The sequence below is a fragment of the Bidens hawaiensis genome, unplaced genomic scaffold, assembly GCF_021521415.1.
Source record: "Bidens hawaiensis isolate Kalapana, Puna unplaced genomic scaffold, B.hawaiensis_p1.1 tig00061048_1, whole genome shotgun sequence".
Classification (NCBI taxonomy): Eukaryota; Viridiplantae; Streptophyta; class Magnoliopsida; order Asterales; family Asteraceae; genus Bidens; species Bidens hawaiensis.
The window spans coordinates 1-9,809 of record NW_027500985.1 but is presented as its reverse complement, the minus strand read 5'-3'; positions in this window follow the sequence as shown (position 1 = coordinate 9,809).

The window sequence follows — 9,809 nt, the reverse complement described above, 5'->3', positions numbered from 1 at the left end:
TATCAACATTAAACTACAAGTTTTAAACGGTTAAAAACAGTTTATTGTGTGTTTCTTTCTAATGTCCGATTCCGAGAACAAAACGACCAAAAACTTGATTAAAACACGGTTATAATCCAAAAATTCTTACATATTTGTGATGTACGTGAAAAACCGAGTAAGATGTATGGATCAAAACGAGGGATTCGCGAAAACGATTTTGAGAGCAATTTTCTGGAAATTTTTTCGAACATTTCTGACCGATCGAATGAGTCTGAGTATTTATAGTGTTTCTGGACTCATTCGATCGAACGAGATGTCATGCGATCGAATAACATTCCTATTCGTGCGAATGGCAATTCAGTCGTACGAATGAGATTTCATTCGATTCACAGGACTTGTTCGATTGGACCAATCGATCGATTGTGAGTCTATTCGATCGAATAAGTCTCTTCGCAACACTCTCATTCTCGCAACAACTGACTCGATCGAATCGGCTCATTCGATCGATTTACTCGATCGAATAGTCACATATTCGATCGAATGAGGGAAAAACTTTGAAAAAATAAACTTTTAAACTTTTTATTCCCCGCCATCGATCGTGGTGCCTTTGAACCTGCAAGAAAACATAAACTTTTGACACTTGGTTAGTTTTCTTAGACATTTTCCGATAATGAGAGCTTAGTTCCTACAGAACATATAGACCATAAAACATTAGTAAACACACGGAAAAATATCAGGCACAACCATCTTTGGGTTTTCTTGCCACTTCTTCTTTCTTTCATGCACAGCCGGTTGCGCAGATAAACATTTAGCAACCTGCATGAAGTTTTCTTTCATTCCTACACACTGGATAAACATTTAGTAGGAATAGACAGGGATCAGACTACCTGTCACGATGATTTCTCATCGATTTTCAAGCAAACAGAACTAAATAAAATGAAAAATAAATAGAAATAAAATCTTTTTTTTTTTAAGTATTTACAGGGAGGGACAGGGATCAGACTACCTGTCACTGGATGATTTCTCATCAACATTAAAGCAGAATAAAAATAAAAATAATTCAGAATAAAAATCTTTTTGAATTTTTATAATATTCAAACTGAAATAAGCAACTGTACAAAATTTAAAGTACAATATTTTTGGTTGAGAATGATCTATAATAAGAAATCATACAGACTTATTTGACTATCTACTGAGACTTATCGTGATTTTTCACATGTTTTTGATTTTTCTGAATAAAAGAATATACAATATTAATCTAGACATAATGAACATTCTTTTTGTGAGAAAGATCCGAACATGGGATCAGTACTGACATTGTAGCACTCAGTAAGTTCAATATAATTTCTTTTGGTCGATACATATTACCGATGCGATTATGGGTATATTTGTCCATTTAAACTTAAACAAACATCCTCTCGTCTGTCAATGACCATTTGATAATTGCTTTAATCATATTTCTATGATAATTGCTTGTGATCACAGCTATGTGTCCCACCATATTTTTGATTGACTCATGTAGGACCTCACAACATATTGAACAGTCAAATCGGCGCATCTTATTTTTGACAAACGACCATAAGCTTATAGGATCCCCTTTGTTCGCTTTTCATCAAATTTTGTTGCTTTTCACATTCTTGCGAATTTAATTAGCAACTTGATGATTTTATCATGTTTTCATGTAGATTAGACATGTTTTTCACATACGTGTTCGGTATTCATCTACTTGTCCCAAAATCATTTATTTTATTTTTTTCCAGGAGATATCCAAGTTATCAGCGCTGTCCAGGTCGATACTTGCGTATCACAGAGGGAGATAATAACTTTAGATATACCAGCATGGAAGAGCGCTGTCCAGGTCGATACTTACGTATCACAGAGGGAGATCATTCCAAAACCGGTGGAGTATAAGATATTTAATACAGATATCCAAGTTATCAGCGCTGTCCAGGTCGATACTTACGTATCACAGAGGGAGATAATAACTTTAGATATATCAGCATGGAAGAGCGCTGTCCAGGTCGATACTTACGTATCACAGAGGGAGATCATTCCAAAGCCGGTGGAGTATAAAATATTTAATACTCCTCCTTAATCAACGCATAAAGCATATGATTTAGAAGGGACTTTCGATGAAAGCAGACCTGCAACACGAAGATCTAACATTCTTTAAGAATTTAGGTTTTGGGGGAACCAATTTGGGCCGATGGTAATTCGTGTACGCGTGATAAGACATATCCTCAATTGATATTGGTCTTTAGACAGTGACGTCTCGTCAATTTATCTTAGATGTACACCCATAGCTGACAATCTAAATGATTTAGATAGGTCAAATCCAGACTCAATTCAGTAAGATAAGCCTACCAATATATCACATTAGTACTATGCATGACCAATTTTTCACTTTATATCTTTCTAACATCATGCTACTGTCAGTGTGCCATCACTTCCCAAAGGTTGGATACAATTTCTCATTTTCTGATTATTTGAATGTTTTTGGATTTTTTTTTTCAATATAAGGAAAATGAAAATAAGCTATACAGAAATGAAAATCTTTTTGATGTCTCAGTATGATAGCGTCTGTGTACTATCATCTTTCTTGTAACAAGATCAACTTCTCAAAATTTTAAAATTTTTGATGTTTTTGGGTTTTTGTATTTTATATTGTTTTTGGTTATTGTTTTTGGTTTTTCTTGAAACCTTTCTCCCCCTAAAAATTATAAAAACAGAATCTTTTTGGATTTTTCAAATTTTTAAGAAAAGAAAAAATGAAAAACAATTTAAATGATATCTTCAGGAACATCATCTGATTGACGTTTAACGCCGTTGATCTCTAGTAAATATAAAAACCGTGGTTTGTCAAATGCTTTAGTGAAGAGATCAGCGCGTTGTTCCTGAGTGGGGATTTTTACCACATCGTTTAACTTCTTTTCGTAACAGTCACGAAGGAAGTGATATCGAATTTCGATGTGCTTCGTTTTGCTAAATTGGACAGGATTTTTGGTAATTGAAATTGCAGCAGAATTATCAAGATATATGGGAGTAGTAGAACATTCAATACCGTAGTCACGCATCTGTTGCTGAATCCAAATAACTTGAGAACAGCAACTGGCAGCCGCTATATATTCCGCCTCAGCTGTTGAAGTGGAAACTGACGTCTGTTTTTTGCATTGCCAAGTTACTAAACGACTTCCAAAGAACTGACATCCTGCTGTTGTTGATTTGTAATCGAGTTTACAACCACCATAGTCCGAATCACTATACGCATGTAGATCAAAGTTATCATCATGAGGATACCAAAGACCCCAATCTGGAGTACCCTTCAGATAACGCAAAATTCTTTTGACTGCAATAAGATGGGAGACCTTCGGCTTTGACTGGTAACGTGCACAGAGACACGTAGCAAACATTATGTCCGGCCGAGAAGCAGTCAGGTACATTAGAGATCCGATGATCCCTCTATAGTGAGTTGGATTGATCAATTCACCCTTCTCGTCAGGATTAATCCCGTGATTAACCGCTAACAGAGTTCCCTGTGAAGAGGAACTCAACATCTCGAACCGTTTCAAGATGTCATTGACGTATTTTGTCTGGTGAATGAAGACACCGGAGTCTGTTTGATCAACCTGAAGTCCTAAGAAGAACTTCATCTCACCCATGGAGCTCATTTCAAATTTTTCTTGCATCACTTGTTCAAACTCCTTGCATAGTGTTTTATTCGTGGACCCGAAGATGATGTCGTCCACGTACACTTGTACCATAATGAGATCTCCTTCTTTCTCCTTTGTAAATAACGTGCAGTCGATCGTTCCTCTTCTGAACCCGTTGTTCAGAAGGTGTTTGGATAGTTCCTTGTACCAAGCTCTCGGGGCTTGGTGAAGACCGTACAAAGCTTTGTTGAGCAGGTAGGCTTTGTCCTTGTGATTTGGGTCTTCAAAACCTGGAGGTTGTGCCACATATACGGTCTCTTCGATGTGACCGTACAAAAAGGCACTCTTGACGTCCATCTGATATACTTTGAATCTCTTGAAAGACGCATACGCCAAGAACATCCGGATTGCCTCCAAGCGCGCAACCGGAGCATACACCTCATTGTAGTCTAGGCCTTCGATTTGCCTAAACCCTTGGACCACCAGGCGGGCTTTGTTGCGAACAATCACTCCACGATCGTCACGTTTACATTTGAGTACCCACTTAGTGCCAATTTTCTTCTGTCCTTTGGGGAGATCCACCAGCTTCCACACACCAAGTCTCTTGAACTGCAATAGTTCTTCTTGCATGGCTGAGACCCAGTTAGCGTCTTTCAACGCATTGGTGATGCTGCTGGGTTCTTCTTGTGCTAAGAAGCATTCATGGGCATTTAGTGCAACTGATCCTGACTCCATCAATTCAGTGTAGAGGCCAAAATTCAGCTGTCGACGTGTTTTGACACCCTGTTGAATGTCCCCTATAATGTTGTCTTGTGGATGATCACGTTCAGTCCTAACCACCGGATTGTCAGGAACGACAACATTTTGTTCCAAGTTAGTTAAGTTCGGCTCAGGAACTGGAGCGGTTGGTGCCTCTGAAGTAGACGTTAGAGGCTGTTCTGCATTTGGTGCTTCTTGATTTGACGATGAAGGTTGTGGAGTAACCTGTGTCGGCGCCGATTGTACATCATCTGCTGGTGATTCATCTTCAGAGTCAGATTCGGATGACTCTTGAACTTGCTCGCTAGACTCTGTGGAGGAAGACGATGATGGACCAGGATGAGGTGAAGATTGCTGTGATTCATCAGGAGGTGCATTTTGCGCCTCATACATCATCTGAATAGCAACCTCATACAGATTGAATGACTTGCACAATTTGTCAAAATCAAACAACCAGTCTTCTCCTGACCCCTTGGCTGGTTCTGTATAGCGTTGAACGTCGACATGGTACCATTCTTCAACTAATTTTGTTGATCTGTTGAAGACCCTTTTGAGAGGTACACTGTAACCCAGAAAATAGCCGTTGATGATCTTCTCCTCGAACTTATTATCGACTTGCCTTTTAAGTAACGTGCAAAGAGCTCCGAATGGTTCCAGGTGCTCTAAGTTAGGCCTCCGTCGTTGAAGAAGCTCGAAGCTTGTCTTGCCGTGGCGCTTGACAATGCCTACCCGATTCAATGTGAAACAGGCGTTGGCAATTGCCTCACTCCAAAACGTGACAGGCAACACTGAGTCTGCTAACATTGTTCTAGCTGTCTCGATTAACGTTCGATTTTTCCTTTCAGCAACCCCGTTCATTTGTGGAACGTACGGGGCACTGGACTCCTGAACAATGCCTCTTTCTTTGAAAAAGTTTTCAACATGCGCATTCTTAAACTCTGTCCCGTTATCTGAACGCATTCTCCGAACCTTCAGATTGTACTGTGACTCAAGAGTTGTAACCAGCAGATTTATACACCCAAATGTCTCGGACTTTGCTTTCAAGAAAAACACCCAAGAGAATCTCGAATATTCATCAGTAACCACTAGGCAGTATGAGTGCCCAGAGATACTCTTGACGCTTATTGGGCCAAAAAGATCCATATGAAGGAGTTCCAATGGTATATCAATCGAGTGGAAACTCTTAGACTTGTGGGACCTTTTTACTTGCTTTCCCGCTTTGCACTGCACACACGAATCAGGGAGACGGAAACTTCTCAGATTAACTCCCTCAACTAGCCTGTTGTGCACAAGCTTATTCATGTTCCTGACATTAATGTGTCCCATCCGTTTATGCCATATGACAGTATCACGTTCGGATGCCTTGGACACAAAACATGTCGCCGTTGGAGACGATGACCCTGCCTTAGCCATATCCAGAATGTAGAGATCACTCTGGCGTGCGGCTGACATTAAAACCTTGTCTTCAGGAATGGTGAATTCCTTAGCCAAGATGTGGCAGTCTCGGTCATCAAACATAACTTTGAAACCCTTGTCGCAGATTTGACTTATCGACAACAGGTTGTTCTCCAACTCCTTGATGAAATTAACCTTATCAAACGAAATTCGCCCATTTGAAACAATTCCTTGGGCCGTGATGTAACCACCTTGAGTTCCTGCAAAGGAAACTGCACCTCCTTTTATCTGTCTGACACTGGATAGGAGATTCATGTTTCCAGTCATGTGCCTGGAAGCTCCTGAGTCGATGATCCACATGTTGAATCTTGGATCATAAAGAGCAACCTGCACACAAAAAGCAAAAGGTTTAAACATCATTGGAAACCCAAGCCTTTATGGTCTTGGGTTTTCCATTATCGTCACGAATTAACAGTTCAATCCATTTACCCTCATTAACACTGTTTTCTGGTTTGACATTGTTATCAACAGTGTTGTTTTTCTTTTGATTCCAACTGTCAGTCTTCTTCTAGCATGTTTGACATAGCTGGTTGAAGACTGACTTTCACTTGTTGAAGTGGAAACACTTGGGTTTGAGGGATCAACAACTTTTGTTTTAACATTTTGATGTTGTTGTTGGTTCGGTGATCTGTGTGGTGAGGTTGGCTGAGGTTTCCTAGGAGAAACCGACCGCGGTGTGTGAGACCGAGTTTGACTTTGAATGTCAACGGTCGGTCGCCTCATAGGAGTTGACTTGACATATCTAGGATCCGGAGTTGATATGTATTGCTTAGGATCCGTGTACTTGTAGCAGAATCTTGCTATATGGCCAACCTCTCCACATGAGAAACAGTAGTTTCTCCCCCTTTGACGTGGTGGAGAGTAATGACTTTGTTGTTGTTTGTTACCATAGTACCCCTTGGATTTGACATTTTGGGGTGAGGTTTGTCTGGGAGGGGGTTTTGAAAAATTATGTTTTTCATTAAAGTTACCCTCCTTGACAAACTGGGTACCATGTTCCACATGCACTTTCTCAGATTTATGATTAAACTTGTTCTTCTGAGAATTACTTGTTGTTGCCTTTGATTTAGATGTGGATGGGCCTGACTTAGTTGTGGAACCTAAGTCTGTGGCAACAACATTTGGTTTTGGCTTGGTCTCAGGAGCCGGGTCAATGACTTCTTTACCCTTGGACTTTGAAATTTGTTTTGTGTCCTCGGGTGTTTTAACATTTGAGTCATCTTCTGGCACAGCTCCTGGTGTGCTCACAAATTGGTTCAGCACTGGGGGTGGGACATTGTGATATCCCACACCTCTTTCCTTTTTGCACCGGAACTCGGGGATAATGTGTTCTAGCAAATAAGAGGAATTGGAGTAACTCTTTAACTTGAAAGTCAATGATTCAAGATCAGCTTTTGTGTTCTCCATTTCCTTTTTCAAGACATTATTTTTATTGATATGAAAGTTTATAGAGTCTTGTTGATTTAGAACACATATATCCAATTCCTTGTTCTGACGCTTAAGGCTATCAACTTTTTTCTTTAAAAGCAGACTCTTTCTGCTACCAAGCCTTGTTTTGAGCAAGAGCGTCAGTCAGTTCAATTAAAGATCTTGAGGCTGCTTGTTTATAAGCCTCGAGATCTTCAATTCTCTCTTTCAGAGAGTGAATTTCTTGTTCAGACATTTCACATTTTAAACATTTGGTATTTTCTGGTTTGGGAGTAGTAGGGTTAGAACTTACCTTGGCATCATTTGACGTCTCTGCCATGAACGCAAAGTAAAGATTCCCTGCTCTTTCCAGAAAAGATGCAGAAGTTGCTTTTGACAGTACTTCATTGACTTCTTCAACAGTAGCAGCTTCTGCAGGAATTGTTGAACTTGGAGATGATTGAGGAACATTTGACTCTTTTGCTTGATCCTCCTTAATCTCCACTGATGACACTTCAGCTTCACGCTCTCCTTCATTTATTTCAGTAGCTGGCTCCTCGACAATGTATTCTTCATCAGTTGAGGAATCATCAGACCCAGATTCTGAGTCTCCATCCACAATGGTGATGTCAGCCATGTTAATGCTGAAGTTCCAGGACTCGCCTTCATCACCTTGAACAGCAAGAGCAGTTTCATTGTTGATGTTGGCGTTGTTTGCTGCTGTTTGATTCTGAGGGACCAGTTGTCTCTCATTGTTGATATTTGCAGCGGCTGCAGCAGGAGTAGATGAAGTTGAAGTAGTTCGGAAGGGATATTGGTGACCTTCCCTCTTTGGTTTAGAGCACTCCTTGGCAAAGTGACCAAGTTCGCCACAGTTGTAGCATTTAACTTTGGTTTTATCAAAACCAAACTTGGATTTATTATTGATTGAAAGGGCTTGGCCTGTTTCTTAGCCCACTTTCTAGCCCTACAGCTGCCAAGTGCCCACATGATGTCGATGCGTTCCATATCGTCTTCATCTAGCTGTTCATAGTCATCGCTGTCCAGATGACTGTTGCCAAGTTTACCAGCCACCATTAAGCTGTATGATTCAATTATTGTGCCTAACGTTGCCATATGTTCTTTGGCAACTTCCACCGTTACCTTTCCCAAGCCTTCAGTGTTTAACGTTGCCTTTTCAGTTGACTTGGGTCCGGAGTTAGAACTTGAATTTCCGGAATTTGATGTTGGTGGTGCAGAAGATCTCGTTTCGGTCCCCTTAGATTGATTTGACATTGAGGAGACAAACGCAGTCTTCATTGGAGCATGGTCATTTGAATCTGACATTGGTGATTTTGACATGTACAGCGACTTGTCAGATGTTGCTCTGGGTTTCCTGGAGGATGCTCTTAATTCAGCGTCTTCCTGTCTGATTTCTTTTATAAAGTCAGAAAGAAGAATCGTCTCCAATGATGACTTCTTCTCATCACAGTCAGGAAGGTGTTCCAGCTTGTTGGGAGTCCTTGAGCGAGACATCTAACCTTTTCAGTCCCTGTTGTTTTGACATTATAAGACTTTAGCTCTGACATAAGATGATAGAATCTTGACAGCAACGATTCAATGTCTTCGCCGGATTCTGGACCAAACAAATCAAATTCACGCTTTAGCTCCCCGTGCGTGAATTTCTTTAAGTGACTCAGATCCTTCGCATCGTTCTACCAGTGCGTTCCAAAGAGTTGACGCTGTTGTGAACTGGTTAAATTGATGAAGAGATCGCTGGAGAGAGCTTGAGACAGTAAAGAGAAGGCTTTCTTCTCAGCATCAAAGGCTATCTTTTGTTCTTCTGACAGCCTAAAGTAGCTCAGGCTTTCACCATCATCGTTTGTAGGATGCACCCACGTTGTCTGAACCGCTTCCCATAGTCCAGGATTCACACCTGTGATATGAATCTGGAATCTTGTCTTCCAGGTAGTAAACTCATTGAGTGCCATCAACTTTGGAGGCTTGTTGAAGCTTCCAGATTCTGAATCACTCTCAAGGATCGATTGGATCCTTTTGTTTGTACTTGAACTGGCAGGCATGTTTGCTTCTTTGTTTTACACTTTGATCTGTAAACACTTAACAAATAACGTTAGTAACAAAAGTGTCAGTCAATTCTAGTGAAAAAGTTCACTTGAAAAGACTGAAAAATAATTGAAAATTTGCTAAGTATTGAGAAATCAGCCTTTTAATCGAATGTGTTCTGATTCGATCGAATGTGTTCTTTATTCGATCGAATGTGTCCTGATTCAATCGAATGTCTTACTGATTCACTGTTCTGGTCTTCTGAAGCTTATCCGATCGAATATGATCTTGTTCGAGCGAAATGAGGTGACAGGTTCGATCGAATGAGTGTCCGGTTCGATCGAAAGGGTTCTGGCAGTCGAATAAGAAAGAGATTGAATGGGTGGATCGAATATGAGACTTGTTCGATCGACTGGATGCAGGTTCGATCGAAAGGATGAATTTGATTCGATCGAATGGACTTGGCGCAAATCACGGCGGGAAAAACTAATTCGGTCAAAATTCAAACTGGTT